A 17609-nucleotide genomic window follows, 5' to 3' on the forward strand; every position below is an offset into this window, starting at 1 on the left:
ATAGTTTCCATCCTGCATATTCTCACTAAAGTTTTCCCTCCTGTGATTATTACATCCTAAGGGTTAAACAGGATCCTGGGGAATATTTATACTTCGAAGATTAAATAGGATTCCAAGGAATATTGTATTTTGAGAGTAATAGGATTCCCGGGGGAATTTGTCAACTTGGAGGTCAAAGGCTGAAAGATCTCATATACGTGGAAACATTCACATAAGAACACCTTCTGTAGTAAAGAATGGGAAACAAAGAAGTTACAGTACAGGTCAGGAGTTCTTAAACTTTTGGGAGGGGAAAGGGGGAAAGAAGGAGAAGGCCCTTTTGGCATTCTGGTGAAGCCTATGCAATCCTCAGAAAAAATAGTTAAATGTACAAAATTATATAGAAGTACAAAGGAAATCAATTATACAGTATGCCAAAAATCTTCATGTATTTTAATCAATAATTTAATACCGCACAAAGACTTTGGGGATACCTAATATTGAAATAGTTATTTTTTATTTTTTAAAATTCATGGATATCAAGTTCAGAACCCCTGATCTAGTACAACTTTGTTAATTTTGCATGGGAGGAATCTGAGACCCATATTAAAGATTCTTCCACAACACTAACAGAGGAACCCTAGGGCTTCATCACACCAGGAAACTGTTGAAAAGGTGATAGAAGATGTGAACAGCCAATTCTGGAGGCATTGCTAAAAGAGAAAATACATTTGAATGAGATTGAGATGAGCAATTCACATGTGAAGAATTCACAATGGTCTTTCTCCATGTTCAAAAGGTAGGTTTATTTATGATTATAGATCATATGATATAGATTTATGATTATAGATGAAATGGCACTGGAAAGCATATAGTTAGCAAGAAGACAAGTTCCCTGGTGAAATTCACAGTTAACAGAGAAAGGGAACACACCATGAGGTGGGAGTATGCCATTGACTGGCAGGCTAAATCCAGAGGACTTTATTAGCATCTCAAAAAAATTGGCTATATGAAAAGGAAAGACACCATGAGGCATAGGGGAGGAGAGGAAGAGACAGGGTGAGGCAAAATGCAATGGTGGACCAAAAAGGATTCAGCAAAGATTCAGTCTAGGCCAAAGACAGGAAAATTCGTAGGAAAAATTTAACCTCAGGTTTTGACAAAACTTGGCTTACTGATTAGTTACAGTAAGGAGGAGTTGCACAAGAGCTCCACAGGGGCTACAAAGGGTTCTATAAGCTATTGTTATCATTGTACTCTTGCCCTCCAATCTTAGTGCTGTGCATTGCTTTGTAAAAAATTGTTGGATCAAAAAGAATAATGAAGCAGTAGCTAAAGAGCTAGCCTTGGAGTCAAGAAGATCAGATCCATACTGGCTATGTGACTTGTTAATTTTTTTAACGTCTCGATTTCCAAACTAAAAGTTGCAAAACAATGCAGAACTGTCTGCATTAATGGAGGAAATTTCTTCTCAATTGCTTCTTATTGAAATAATAAGCAAAATCAACAGATTTGTTGGAACCATTTGACACTTTTAAGATATTAAGCATTTTTAAAGACTTTGAATTTTAACTGCATTTAAGTATTAATTGTGGTTCATGACTTGAAGCCTAGTAGAAATCTGTTTGCATTCATTGTACCAACATTCCCATCTGGACAGCCTGTAATGCAAAACAGGACCAAATGATCGCACAGAAGGTTTCTATGGTATTTCTAACATCATACTCCTCCTAATTCACCTGGCCTCCTGTAATTATACTGCCTTTAGAAATGGAAGTTTGAATATGGAGAAAGTATTCAGATTTCTTTTCCTTTGCCATACAGACATTTCAAATTTCTGCCTCTCTTGATTAAATCTTAAACAAAATTTTTGCTTTCTACTACAAATGATAGTATTGTTCTGGAGTAATTATTTGAATCTTTCTACAGCTTGTCCAAGTCCAGTTTCCATTCAGGTTCATCCAAATCCAGAACCCATATCAATGCCTTCATTATAATCAGAAGATTGCTCTGTAAAGCACTTAAAATATCAGGTTCACAATTTTTGTGTGAGAGAAATGAGCTATTTTTCTATTTCTGAATGATTCCTGAGTAGTTTTTAATCCTGGGCTCAATAAAGGACTGAAAACTCGCTAGAAAAAGGAGGAAAATTACAAAAAATTAGTATTTCAGAGAAAAGTGATTTCTAGGAGCAATTAGTTTCAAACGAATCCTTTAGAGAGACAAAGAATCAAGATTTAAGCTTCCAAACTGAGAACATATATTTTTTGTGGTGGTTGTTGTTGTTGTTTTTAAGTCCAGCAAACTAGAAAATATAATCTAAACTAGAATAATGCAAATCAGCAGACAAAGCTCCTTGTTCAAAGTCTACCATTATAAATTGTGTAATTTTGGACTTTACTTAGTTTCCTCATTTTACAATATGTGTTGAAATTTCTTAAGTACTTTCTTTGAAGTGGTTTTTGAGGTATAACGGCACATGGGTTAATAAGTCACTCATTTGGGTAAGGATTCTACTGAACTTTTAAAAAAGCAGATCTGACTTTATCATAAGGAGAGTTAATTGCTTATCCAAATAACTGCTTGATTGAAAAATGGAGGCATTTGTTGAAATGATAAGATCTGAAAAATGGGAAGAACATAATAAATTTCTAAGTGCTATTTATACCATTTTTTCCTATAAATGCATGAAGATAATCATTAAGACAACTTAAAGAAATCTGAAAGATAGCTTTCTAAAAAATAGTTTATTGTTATAGTTTTTTTGAAAATTGAGTTTAGCTTTCTTAACTTAAAGTAGAAGGCATACAGAATTAGAAGAATTTGTAATGCCCTTCTCTAGAGTTTATATAATCCATTATATCTAGATTAGATATACAACTAGTAGAGTATTTAACTAAATGCATTTTCAAAAAAGAATTCAAAATAATTTTCCTTTGCCTTTGATCTTACTTATTTAGTTGTTTCTAGGGTGAGTTAAAGCAAGTCAACAATTAATTAACAAGCATTTATTGTGTTCTTACTTCTAATATGTTCTTTTCTATGTTCTTCCCAGCTACTGTGGCTTCCCAGGAATTTACCTGGACATAACAAAGAGTTTTGAAAATTTTTCTAGTTTTAATTCTTACCTTTTAATAAATATAGCCTTAATTCTTATGGAGATGTAGCCCAGCAGGTATCTCTGAAGGTGCTATAGCTTACCCTCTTCTTCCCCATCCTCCCATACCTCTTCTCAACTAAAGATGGAGAAAAGAAATTTCTTTTCATCAAAATCCTTGGCACTGAAGTATAGTTTAATAAAAATAAACATGACTTTATTAATAGGAATGACAGAGAAGATACATTACCAATTGCTTTACTACTGTACTTTGCTACTAGGTTACTTACTACTACAAACCTACTAGGGTTTGCAGCTAAAATCTTTATTAGAATAGGACTCATTGAGAGCTGGTGCTATTTTCTTTTTTTAATTTGTAAAATAAAATAATAAAAAGTTGAATATTTTCTATTTGTATCACCAGCTCTTTCAGTGTCTAATACATGAGCAACATTTAAGAAAGACATTTGTTGGAATCCTTACTAACTGCTAAGTAATTAGAGTTGATCTAATCTTACAAGAAGTTGTTTTGGCCAGAACCTGAAACAAGGTACTAAGTAGAACTAATCAAGACAAGGCTTGTGTTCCCACCTTTACTCAAGGGAGTCCACACCTTAAAGCTCTTTGGGCCAGAGAGCACTATGGGAGAAAACCCATAATCCCATTCTCTCAGAAGGTTCACATATAAGGCGAGACAGCCATTCCAGAATACATTTTTTTCCTCTTGGCTGGCTGATCGCGCTGGACTCGAGAGGAACGACACTTTGACGGATTTCAGTGGAGCTACGCCAGAAGCCCTCTCTCCGCGGCAAGTTGGTGGCTGGGCTCCCCAGAAGGAGATAAGAGAGACCTTCCATCTCTGTCTTGGTTGGAGGCAGAAGAAAGCAGAGGCAGAGACTGAAGGACAGAACCTTTGGATTTGGAGACATCCGAAGGGCTCCAAGCCTCTAAACCGGCTGTGCTTTGAGAAGAACAAACTCCAACATTTGAACTCTAACAGACATTTTCATTCATTCACCACTGGACTGATCTCTCTCACAGAACTGTACCATTTCCCCTATTTTTCTCAACTTTCCCCCATCAGTACATGTCCTTTCACTTTGCTATTTGCCAGGGAAACTGAGCAAGACAGAGATTAGAGAAAAATTTAATAGTTTATTAAATGGAGAGATATACTGGGACCAAATGATCCATGCTTGGTCCCAGGGCTGAATGAGACTATTGTCTCAAAGAATCCAGCCCTGAGTATCTAGATAGCAAGATTTTTATAGGATAACAAGAACAATGACATAATGGGGGAGGTACCTGGAAGGGAATAACCTAATGGGGGGAGGCACCTAGGATGACACAATGGAGGGAGGTACTGATACTGATATTCTAATGATGTCTAAAATGAATAGATCTTTATCCTGTCAAACATTAAGAAGGAATGATTATAGCCTAAAGATATAAAACCTTTATCTCATCAACATTAAGAGGGAAAGGTTATAACCTGAGGCAGAGTAACTAAATAGGACAATTGGAGAAACCAGGACATCAAAAGGGAACTGTGGCATAACACTATGTAGGAACTTTATTACGGATTCTTACGATTCATATTTAAGTCTCAGTGAACCCACTGGTAGTAGAAGAAAATGACAACAAAGGAACTCTTTTCACTCATTTCTCTCCTCTCTTTTTATTATAGATAGCCTTGGAAACTCATACCCAACTTTCTCTATTCATACAAATGGAGTATCCCATACTACCTATACCCATACATATAAAGCACGTGGTGTCGTATGATTCAAAGAGGAGAAGAATCGATTTTTAAAAACTCTTTTCCCTTGATTCTTCTCTACAGGAAATTAATTCTTGCCATGAGAGGAAGCAGAAGGTTGGGACCAGAATCTTGATCACTCTGCTCATTTCAAAGTGAGAGAGAGTTAGATATGGAAATGAACTTGTTAGATTTCCAGTCAAACAATTTGTGTCCTGGTTTCACCACCTCTTTTGGGCCCTGAATGCTCTTGTAACGATGGGAAAAACCATGTGATAGATTCCATTTTGTTGAATTCTTGAGCCACAAAAGCTTTATGTCTAACAAAGTGAAACAAATATTCATGACCATAAGGAGTTCCCTATAATGCAGTTTCACTTTCAATTCATTATCTTTTTGTACTTATCTCAAAATTGCTTGTGACTGAATTTTTGTAAACTGGGTCATATTTTGCCTTTGGCTTCAATTGTATTTTTGCCAAGAAAACCCCAAATGGGATCACAAAGAGTCATCCTGCCTTTTATATGTCCCTTAGATTAATTTTTTGCTACAGCTAATCTGACTTATTTGAGTGGCAATTGAGATCACAAAACACAATGACTGAACAACAATGACTCAAGTGGCTCATTTTATAAGGGAGGAAGTAATTCATATATGAAGATTTTAGTTAAAAGTCTAATGGGAAGGTCCCATGACCCATAGAGTACAACAATATAGGGAATGGCAATGCCTCTTCTTTGTTTTTAATTTTAAAATTTAAAATCTAAAACAATCAATGTAACTTTTATTAATATGAATATCTGATGTTGAACCATTTAAACAGTATCAAGGACTTTGGTGATAAGAACTTTCCTTTCTGCATCTTCAGTAGCTTTAGTTGTAGCACTTGCAAGAGCATTGTCCAGGCTATAATCTTCAATAAGGAGTCACATATCATATCAGCAAGCACAGGAGCTGCTTCCTAGGGTGAAATAGAAATGGAAGTATTACTATTATGGAAGCTCCTGGGTTCAGGATCTTGAGCTATATCCATCAATATCTGTAGCATTCTGGTTAGTTTTCTTAGGTCTCTGGGGCAGCCTTCTTTTCAGTAAAGTAATCACTTTGAGAATAGCCAGCTTTTAAAGTCCAAATTCTTTATTGTCTCCTTCACAGTCTAGTTTCCTTGCCTGGGGCCCAGCTTCAGATGGGCCTTGGTGTCAGTGGAGAAATACAAGAGGCCAGCCACCACAGTGGTGTGAGATGGAAGTGAATCTGTCTCTCTTTGGCTCTGAGAGCTTGAGCTTGTGGCTCTAGTCCTCTGTCTTCTCTGAGTCTGACCCTGGCTGAGTTTGTCCCAGCTTATATACTCTATTATAATTAGATCACTTACAGTATATTGAGTATAAACCAATCATTATATTACTAGGGAACCATTATTTGTTGGAAGATTAAATCAATCATACTGAGCTAAAGTAGATAACCATTGTCTTATCAATTCTACTTAGTACCTTATAAGAATCCTTATTTCAAGTACAGAGTTCTGGCCCATAACAAGTATCTAAGAAGAGATGGTGATCAAGGTAGTGGTGGTTTAATTTGCTTGGCACATCCTGCCTTCTGTATGTTTTATTAGATTATCTTGTTGCTTTAGCTAATCAGGCTTATCTAGTTCTCTAAGTGGCAGTTGGCTAGAAATCAGTTGAGATAGGTTGCCCTTTCGCCAAAGGGGTTGTTTCACTGCACGATGGCTATAGAAGCTGGTCTTTAAGCAGGAGTAATGGTTTGTCTGGGGATTAATGGTAGTCAGTAGGATATTGCTCAGATTGATGCTACTCCTGGAGTGCTAATCTGACTGTTGGCTGCAGTTAGTCAGTTTCTCTCTGGTAGTAAGGAAAAAGCTGGGTCCCTTCTCCAAAATGATCTCTCCCTTCAATGATGGCTGTGGTAGCTGGGTTAGAGCAAATATAGGAGTTTGGGAGATATTGCTATTTATAAAGCTCTTGGACTCTGGTTTGTGGGCTGTCTTTAGAAAAATTTGAGGGGAAATGGTGGTCAAGATCTGAAGTGGTGATGATGGTGACTTGCCTGACACATGCTGCCTCCAATCTCTTCCTCAAGGTGTCTTTTGGCAATAAATTTTGGATTTAGCTATATTGGTCCGCAAGTCACAAACATACAACCTATTATTGGACCTATATTTTAAACTTTTCCAAGTTTCAGAAAACTTTCAGAACTTTTGCTTTGCATATATAACTTTGAGAATTCAATGTCATCATGATAAGTTTCGGGGAAATGTAAGGAAAATGATACTTAGAATGCAATTTCAAAAATCTTTGTATCTAATTGTAACAGTATACTCTGCAATATCTAGGGATAAGATCCATGGGAATGGATTGACTAGCCCTTAAAATACCATATAGGTAGACTTCTTTTTATAATTAAATCTGTCCATCCAGGACTCCTTAACATGGCTATCTGTACCCTAAGAAGTATCCTTTAGGATTTCGGCTGCTGCCTCACATCTTGAAGCCATCTTAAAAGATAATTTTATTTTCAGTACTCTATAAACCAGAAAAGAGTGACATTCTATTTCCAAGTTTCTTTTCACTCTGATGGAAACTGATTACTTTCCCAATTTTGTTGTTATAACACTAATATCCTCGGATCTGCAATTCCTCTTAATTTCTCTGAATTGATTACAATGTTACGCTAAGTCAGACTTCACAATATCTTTGAATTATTTCACTTCATTCTAATTGAACTTACTCAGTATCAACTTACCAGTGTTGTTCTGTTTTTGTAGTTCCTGCGGTCACTCATATTCCTTATCCAGTATTTTATTGGCAAAAATAAATATGTTCACTATGCTAATATCTCACCTTACCAGCTAAGTGTTTATTTCTTAGGTTCTTTCTCAATCAGAATGTATCATAAGAAACATAGATTTGATTCCGGCAGAGAACCCATTTGACTAAGTTTCATTACATCATTAATCAAATTTTCATAATCAGATTCACCAAATAAACCCCCTCATGTTCTAGAAGAGGAAGCTGAGGTTCGGAGATGTGAGATGACACAGATTCAAACTTCCTGTCCAGTGTTGTTATCACTATAGCTGTCACTTCATCGATCTGGGACTTGGTTTCCTCTTTGGTAAGAATATAGAATCCATGTTAGATCAAGGAGGAGTCACATATCATTTCAATACACAAGAATAGTTAGGCCTGAACAAGGGTCTGATAGTATGACTAATCAAAAATTCTGACAATCAGCGTCCCTGAATGTAGCAAGATTGATTTTTGGACAGCAGATATATAATTTACACACCTGACTCATACTTGAAACTTTTCTGAATTAATGGGTATGTATGCTATAGCATGACTATTTTTTTTAGATTACCCATTGTGCTATATGAGGATTATTATATGATTAGTGGTCTCCCTGCCCACAATGATTGATGTAATGATCATCCCAGTATCCACAAATTGGCCCGTGATACTCTCATAGCTCCATCAAAGATTAGACAGAGTTAAAATATAGTTAGGGAATTCTTCAGAGTTTTATATGTCAAGAATATCAAGATCATAGAGGGAAAGCATGACAAGATGTACAGGAAACTATCTTTATACTACAGAAGATCTAGGGTCAAGTCCTTTGTCTTACAAATGCTAGATATATAACCATTTAACTCAATCATTAAATATCTATCTGTGTTAGGAGCTGAAGATATAAAAACAAAAGTGAAATTGTCCCTGTCTTCAAGGAGTTTACATCCTACTTTAATTAAACAATATTAGGAAGATAAGTAAATTAAAAATAAATGCAAAATGATGTCTGAAGTGGAAGAGAGAGGACTAGTAAATGGGCTGGGGAGAGCCATGGAATTAATTTTTAAAAAATATATTCATTTAATATTTTATTTTTCCCCTAGATACATATAAAAATAATTTTTTAACTTTTTTTTTTGAGTTTTAAATTTTCTTCTTCCTTCCCTACCTCCCTTTTCCCCTCATTGAGAAGGTAAGCAATTTGATATAGGTTATACATATGCAGTCATGCAAAACGTATTTTCATATTAGTCATGTTGAAAAAGAAAACACAAACCAAACAAACAAGAAAAATAAAGAATTTTTTTTAACAGTGTGTTTCAATTTGCATTCAAATTGCATTAATTCTTTCTCTGGAGGTAGATGGATTTATTTATTTATTTTTTTATTTACAAATATTGTCTTCTCATGTAGGAATGTAAAACAGTTTTCTTTATTGAATCTCTCGTGAGTTCTTTTTTGTTCATCTTTTTAATACTTCTCTTGAGTCTTGTATTTGAAAGTCAGCTTTTCTGTTCAGCTCTGGTATTTTCTTCAGGGATGCTTGAAAGTGTTCTATATTTCACTTAATATACATTTTTTTCCCCCTTGAAGGATTTGATTCAGTTTTGCTGGCAGGTGATTCTTGATTATAATCCCAGGTTTTTTGCTCTCTGGAATATGATTTTTTTGAGGCAATTGGAGTTAAATAACTGCCCAGGGTCACACATCTAGGAAGTATTAAGTGTTAAGTGTGTGAGGACGGATTTGAATTCAGGTTCTCCTGATTCCAGGTGCTCTATCCACTGTGTCATCTATCTGCCCCCTGGAATATAATGTTCTAAACCCTCTGATCTTTTAATGTAGAAGCTGCCAAATCTTGTGTTATCCAGACTGAAGCTCTATGATATTTGAATTGTTTGTTTCTGACTGCTTGCAATATTTTCTCTTTGACCTGGGGGCTCTGGAATTTAGCTATAATATTCCTGGGAGTTTTAATTTTGGGGGGGTCTCTTTTAGGAAGTGATTGGTGGGTTCTTTCCATTTTTATTTTACCCTCTTGTTTTAAAATAGCAGGGCAATTTTCTTAGAAGATGATGCATTATTTTTAATTTTTTATAACTATGTATAGCATATTGTGATATCTGATATTGTGATAACCACAATACCCATTTCTTTTCAACTCTTGTTATTTTTACCTTCACAACATTGTGTGTGTATGTGTGTGTGTATTCTCTGGTCACAGAGCCAGTGATCAAAGTAATGCAGATCCATATCACCTTATACTTAGACTATTCTAATAGCTAGGTTTGTTTCACTCTATTCCAGTCCATCTTCCACTCAGCTGTTAAAGTGATCTTCCTAAAGTGCTGTTCTATTTATGCCATCCTCTCTACTCAGTGAACTTCAGTGAATCCATATTTTCCCAGCATGAAATATAAAATCCTCTTTTTTACTTTTCAGTGTTTTTCCTTTACTTTTTCCTTACTTGGTTCTTTCTTACCATTCCAGGCTTCTTATACTTTACTCCTATATCTTTGTCTCAGCTCAAATTCCACCATCTACTGAAGTTCTTTTCTTCTCCTCTTTCCCTCTACCTTTATATGATATATATCTTGTACACAGATGTTTGCAGGTTTTCTCCCCTACTAGAATGTGAGCTTCTTGAGGGCAAGGACCATATTTTGGCCTTTCTTTGTATTCTCAGCACTTAGTATGCTACCAGGCACATAGTAATTCCCTCATAAAAGCATATTGACTGAATGATCCTGTCTAATATTTTTGTATCTCCCCTATTACCTAAGAGAGTGCTCTGTATTTTTCAATATTTGTCATGTAGTTATGAACACACACCTGAGTACATTGTTTTAAGATTGTTGTATCCTGCTTTCTGGAGCCCCCCAGTTGGGGTGACAAAATGTACCATGCTTTCTGGAGCCCCCATGCCTGGGTAATTAAAATATACCATTTTAGTGAAGAAGTGATGAGTTGGGACTCCTGAGGATGGTGGGAAAATGGAGTCTGTTTATTCCAAGGACTTTCCTCTTTTTATACCCTCATATCTTTATGTAACAAAAACAATATACTGCGCACATGGGACCACATAAACAACTTGCTATTGTATGTAGTTTGCCACTTGGTTTCACTCTTTGCCACCTGGTATCACTCTGCTTCAATCACAACACAGGTTGTCATTGCCCCTTGACTTCTCAGGAAGGCCAAGAGCCCTTAGGGGAGATGGGGAGCCAAACCAGACATTGTTAGTAGGTTTCCTCTGGGCTGAAAGGTCTTATACCTCATCCAGAGTTTCCCCACTGTCTATGACCCTCCACATCAGATGATATACAGATATTGTTTATATATAAATATGTTTGTACATAATATAAATGAGTCTACACTCAAGGACTCCAAGAATTCAATTCAGAGAACTATAATACATAACAATGCATATGAAGTACATTAGAATAACAAAAACAAAGTACTATATGAAGTCTGAAGAAAGTAGTCATTACAACTTCAAGAGGGTGGATCAGTGAAGCTTTTGGTAACTTGTCCCAATTCATTATTTATCTCTGGTTCTCTCCCCAGTTCTTTTGTTATCCATGTAATATAGTTTGGAGGATTATATGGCTTCTTCCAGCTGTGAGATCCTGTGGTGCTCTGTGATTTGCTCAATTCTACAAAGTATGCAAGTAACAAAATTGAAATTAGAATCTGGGTTCTCTTGCTTTCTGTTCCCATTGAATAAGTCATCTCTCTGTTCAAGAATTCTGTAACTATATTAATTCTATATTGTAATATTCTTCTCTAAAGTATAATGTTCTCTGGGAGCATGTTTCTTGGGGGGCTTTTGGAGGCAGCCTTAGTTTCAGTTCAGTGTAATCACAAGTGCAGCCAGGTATTAAAAGTCTAAATCCTTTATTGTCTCCTTCAAAGTCTTAAATCCTTCACTTGGGGCTTGGCTAGTTTTTCTTAGAGGCCTTCTGTAGTCTTGGTTCTGAGAGCTTAAGCTGCCTTCTTTGGCTTGTGAATCTCCTCGACTGAATCCTGGCTGAGGCTCAGAGCTTCTAGTGGGCTTCTGTTCTTTGGCCCTGAGAGCTCCTCCTTATATATGCTCTCTTAAAGGTGTGAATCTTGTGGAATTATAGTAAGTACTAAGTACATGTCAATTAGAGAATCATTATCTCCTCAGTTCCACTTAGTACCTTGTTTCACGTTCTGGCCCATAATATCTCCTTGTAGGATCAGCTCAATCATATTGAACCGTGGTAAATTAGATAATTATTGTCTCTATCAATTCCACTGACTTAGTACCTTGTAAGAATCCTAACACTATATGATCAGCCTAAGGGCAAATTCAGTTCTAATCACTTTATAAAGCTCCAAGACTTTTTTTTTTAACATCAATGCAACAGTTTAAGAAAATAACACTTTATACCTAGCAAAAATCAGTATTGTGATTTTAAGCTGAATTAAATGGTTCTATAAAGAAGCATAATTACACCTCAGATTTCCATTAGCTTTAAAATGTAGTGCATTCAAAACCAAAACAAAATCGCATATGAGTTGGTTAAGTTTCTAGAACTAAGCTGTAATGTCTGGGCTAGCTCTCTGGAGAGCCTCAGGATTAGTCAGAGTCAGGATTGGTCAAAGTCCTTGGTCTTTAGGAGGAGAAGTGAAGAAGGCAGACAAGTTGCCATGAGGCTTATCAAAGATGAATCCTGGACTCTAGAGTCTGGAGGCTGAAATCTTCTCTCCTCAGTATGTTGTGTCAGAGAGGCTTTGACCATTTCCCTCAGCCCTCCAATCCTTGTCTCTGATTACCTCATCACAACACGTTCAGCAAGCATCAATCATATGACCATGTTTATAGAACTATTATTACACCTTGAGTAGATAATTAGCCTTAAGTGCTAATTAAGTCTTAGATTCAAATACACCTTTTCAGAGTTACAGCCCTCTACACTAAGTTATTTGGCAGACTGGAACTGTTGATTTCAGAAGTCATTATTACTAATCAGATCCCTTAAATGACTCACTTTCATGATTCCTAGTATTGTTTGTAGGATTAAAGTTTAACATTGAATTTGTTACTTAGCTTCAATAATTGTAATATTGCAATTAATAAAACAGGTCCAGGTCATAGTCCAGTTATTTATGTATCAGCAATTCTCCATCTCCTCACCACCATCCTCCCCCTACAAAAACAAACAAACAAACAAAACCAAACCAAAAGAACAATATGAAAAATGGGGGAAAGTAATTAGGAGATTGCTCCTTATGGTAGAAGACAGTGGTTTTTCAAATTTATTCAGCAAAATTCCTTGCTTTTTATGAAAAAAATTCTTTCTTCCCTCTTTCCCCACTTTTCCTTTGTCTTAATAAAGCAATTGATACTATCTGATGGATATAATAACATGCTGTGCTTTTATCTAGATTAGACAGGTACTGACTCAAGTCTGACATCATTTGAACACACCATATTGAATAATTACCTCATTGAATTTACTGAGAGAATGAATTTATCTAGTAAGTCTTTCTTTGTTGCTTTTGATTTGAATTTTGTTTCTTGATTTTTAAAAAGTTGGATTTATGTTGGAATTATACTTGAAAATATACAGTAAGTTTGATTCATAGCTATCCTTATTGCCAACCTGCCATTCCTTCTCCAACTCCAAATTATCTTCATACACAGTGCTTACAGTTTGGATATTCTGGTAAAAGGTGGATTCATAAAAGAGATGAGCCTATCTTATCCTTATAATTGAGTTCTATTATATATTGCTATATGCTTACTAGCTCACATATATAAAGCATCTTACAGTTTATAAAGTATTTTCTTTACAACTGGATAAATATATGAGCTCAGATAGGTGATTTAATTTTCCATACATTAGTTTTTTTATCTGAAAATGAGGGAATGGAATAGAAAAGCATTTGAATGTCTATTATACACTAAGCACTGTTCTAAACTCTGGGGATACAAATAGTGAAACAAACAATTCTCTACCCTCAAGAAGCTCACATACTAATTAAGAGAGACACATAAAAAATGGTTCAGCTTGATGACAGATGGAAGTCCAGGTGGTATGATTTGGCAGCCAAAGCAGCTGGGCAGATGCCTAAGTGCTGAAAAATCTTAGGAAGAAATGGCAGAGGCAGATGGTCCCCAACCAATGATTGTTAGAAAGTGAGAGGTAGGCAAAAGAGTTGGAGTAGAATTGTAGGACTCTGAGTTAACTGGACAGAGGTGGGGATGAGGAAAATCAGCATTCAATAAATACCTAGTTGGGACTTGGGCAATGGGGATTGCAGTGGATGAGAGGAACATATCAGAATCATGAACTTCACTGCCTCTTCAAAAGGCATTATGGCATCCTTTGGAGGAAGGGATTAATTAAGTAGCCTCTAAGAATCCTTTTAGCCCCACATTTATGATCCTGTATCTAAAAACAACTCTATAAGTTATTGGTGAATTATTATCCTTATTTTATTAGCTTGAAGAGGTTGAGATATGTCCACTGTCATGTGGCTAGTTTTTTAAAGAATAAGTTTTATTGATATATTCTGTATCTTACATCATTGTAATTGTCTTTAGCACTCCTCTTCCCTCCCAGAGAACCATTTCATATAATGAATATCATTCTTTCAGAAAGGAAGAAAAAATCAGCCCAGCTTACTGATGCATTGAAAAAGACAAAAAGCATGTGCAACATGTAATATCTGTGGATCCCCCAACTCCATGAAAGGGTAGGTTATGGGAATCTTCTCATATGTTTTCGTTTGAGTCCAGCTTAGCTTTATAATTCTGACATTTTCTGCTTCTCTCTTGCCTTTTTGGGAATATGTAGTGGTTGTTGATGTGTGTCATTACATTCACAGGGCTAGTTAATGGGACTCTTTCATCCCCTCATCCCATTCCATCAGTCCATAGCTAAAATCACTCAATACAGCAAATGATGATATCAGCTTAATAGTGCTATTTTTGATTCATTTTGTACTTGCTGTCCATTCAAACACCCAAATCTTTTTCACATAAACAAATAATTCTTAACTGTCTTATGAAGTGGATTTTTAAACTTTAATTATAAATTATAAATAAAGTAAAACTTTAATTTATCCCAATTATTTTTATTTATTAGATTCAGCCTGATGCTAAATCTCTGGAGAACTTTTTTTTACTACTAACTCTGTCATTTGACTTTTCTACTCACTTAACTCTGTCTGTGGTATACTCGATAGGCATGCTATCTATAACTCAATTGAAGATAATTATAAAAATATCAAATGATGCAGAACCAAAAATTTCTGGAGCATGTCATTAGAGACCCCCCTTCAAGTTGACATTTGTACATTAATGACTTAACACTCATGTTTCAAACTCACCCAGTTTTACTTTCATCTAGATGTATTGATTTTTAGAGTAAATTAATTTTTACTAAACCTTTTTTCAAAAATTTTTTTGTGTGTGTTTTATAATGTGCATCATTATTAGTATGCTAGACTATGTAAAAGGTAGTACTTGGGCCTGTGATTTTACTGGTATAGTGAAATTTGAGATGAGGAAACTTCGTCTATCAATGCCCTTCATTACCTCTGAAGCACAGTCTTATAGAGTATACTAGGAGTTTAAGTAATTTACTTAGAGTCATGTAGCCAGTATATGTCACAGGTATTCTTGGTATTCAAGTCTTCCTAGCGCTAAGGCCAGTTCTCTATTATACTATGATAACTTATAAATAAGTAAACATATGCACATTTGGAGAGTTTCCATCTGGCATTTAAAGGCACATATTACTTGATGCTAGTCTAACCTTCTAGTCTTATTTCATATTACTTCCATAGACTATTATACAGTAAAACTAGCTTACTAATTGCTTCCTGAATTCGGACTGTCATCTTCTGTTTTCATGAATTCCCACAGGGAATCAAAATCTTTCTCTTCTTTGATGAATAAACTCAACTGCCAACTATTCTATATAGTCTTCTCTGATTTGCCCAACTACAAATGTATTCTCCCTTCTACATTTTTCTTGGAACTTTTTGTTTTTCTCACTGTGTTGTCTCCTATTTTGGGTTAGGGTGACTTCTGAGTGAGACCCAGTTCCAGCCATTCTCCTGGTAATTTATGTTTGAAATAAAACAAGACAGTTCATCAGTCAATCAACAATCAATAAAAGGGTATTTACTTAAGCTCTATAGGGAGAGAGAAACTTAACAAGGCTATGCACTATAAACCTATTTGATTCAGATATCCTGCCTGTGAGTTGCCCATTATAATCCACCAACCAAAAATCAGATGAAAGAACTCTTCATAGCTGATTTGTAGTCAGTTGGCCAGGAAGTGATGTCAGTAGCTTGATCTTTTAGTATTCTAAGACAATTAAGTTTCAAGGATGATCTCAATATCTTTTAGGAAAAATAGCCTAGCTTTCATGGGGAAAAGGGTAGTTAAGATATTGCTTCCCTCATACTCCATTGAATATTATATTTATGTCTCTGTCATATTCCCAGAATAGAATCCTTGAGGGCAGGGAATATAATTTTTCACCTTTCTGTGTCCAGTGCTTCATAATGTCCTGGCACATAGTTGGTATGTAGCAAATGTTCATTGAATTGAAATACTGACTCATTAAATAACAAATATTAGTGTTATTATATTTTTCCCTTACATGCCATGGTTGTCACTAATTATGAACTTTTTTTGCCTAATTTCTGGATAATAATGTTAATGGCCAATTATGTTTACTTCACAGAAGGAAAACATGATACTCACCTGTCTTCATCAACAGAACCCCTTCCATCTGTTGAGATTTTTCCTGAACTTATCACAATGATTAGTAACCTCCTTTCTTTCTTACTCTACTTATGCCCAAGACATTGAATCCTAGCTTGCTGAAAAGTGAAATTCCTTTTCTAAACTCTATGCCTGCTCTTTCAACCCCCTGCACCTCAACCCTACTCCCCCATCACATTCCAATCTACATCTGCCTGACTCTTCCTCTTGCTCTCTGAACTCCTTCATAATGAACAAACTCTCCTTCAATTTAAATGTTTTTTCTTTCATGCTTCTTTCACCTTCTGGCTCTCATCCATACCTGACTCATCCTAGATGATCCTACCACAAGCCTGCTTTTCTAGTTCTTGTAATACTTTAATGTCCAACTCACTAATCCCAGAGGTAATCAGAATCTTCCTTGCTCCCCCCTACCATTTTTCACTGCCATTTCCAGACTCTTCTTTGACTGCCATCACTCAGAACCTCTTCTCCTTTGATGTCCAGTTTTATTCAAATTTATCACCCAAACTAGACTGTGGTGGCTGTTTTTTATTGACTCCTAGAATATTCTTCCTTTTTCAATGAGTTCAGTTCTTGGGTTACAGTTTTTTCCTCCACTTCAATTCCTATGTTCATACTTACTAAAGGATTACAACTTTCATGTTGGTGATCTTTCATGTACTTTCACATCCCAGTTCTCCCATCTACTCAACTCCCACAATCTACTCCTTTACTACACAAATATGGTCAACACCCTTGCACTCGCCATTACCCATTTTTATGATAAAGACCTCTTGACATTTCTTTATCTGATCGCAGTTTTCTATTATTTTATATCTTTGTATCTTTTCTTCCCAAATTTTGTCCTTAATACAATGTGCAGTTTTTCTACTTTTTAACACTTTTCCAGGTCACCACCTCTGCCTTGGATACATTCTCTCTTTCCAGTCTTAATTCTCTATTGAAAATACTATCCTTTAATCACTCATACTTCACACAGCTTTGTATTATCCTCATCATCTATCTTCATCACTTCTACTTACATGGTGATCCACTAAAAACTTGTGTTATTTAATATAACTTTCAGTATAACAAGGGAAACGTTTTATTCCTCTTTAATGGCCACTGCCCACAATGGCCATTCTAAACCTCGTCTTAAACATTTCACACAACCCTGAAACCTTACACACGTCTCTTTCTACTATC

General features: G+C 35.7%; 1 long non-coding RNA gene across 3 annotated transcripts in view; it reads left to right on the forward strand.

Moving 5' to 3' along the window:
- LOC127541853 (uncharacterized) overlaps positions 1-17609 on the forward strand; it is a 75119-nt gene that overhangs the window by 268 nt on the left and 57242 nt on the right. The window contains exons 1-3 of one of the 3 annotated variants that reach the window (XR_007948486.1): positions 26-778; positions 13061-13153; positions 14277-14374. This is a non-coding gene — a long non-coding RNA (uncharacterized LOC127541853). Of the gene's footprint in view, positions 1-25; positions 779-11241; positions 11309-13060; positions 13154-14276; positions 14375-17609 lie in introns of those variants that run through there. The other 2 variants (XR_007948488.1, XR_007948487.1) reach the window with 2 other exon arrangements.

Source organism: Antechinus flavipes, chromosome 6 (assembly GCF_016432865.1).
Source record: "Antechinus flavipes isolate AdamAnt ecotype Samford, QLD, Australia chromosome 6, AdamAnt_v2, whole genome shotgun sequence".
NCBI lineage: Eukaryota > Metazoa > Chordata > Mammalia > Dasyuromorphia > Dasyuridae > Antechinus > Antechinus flavipes.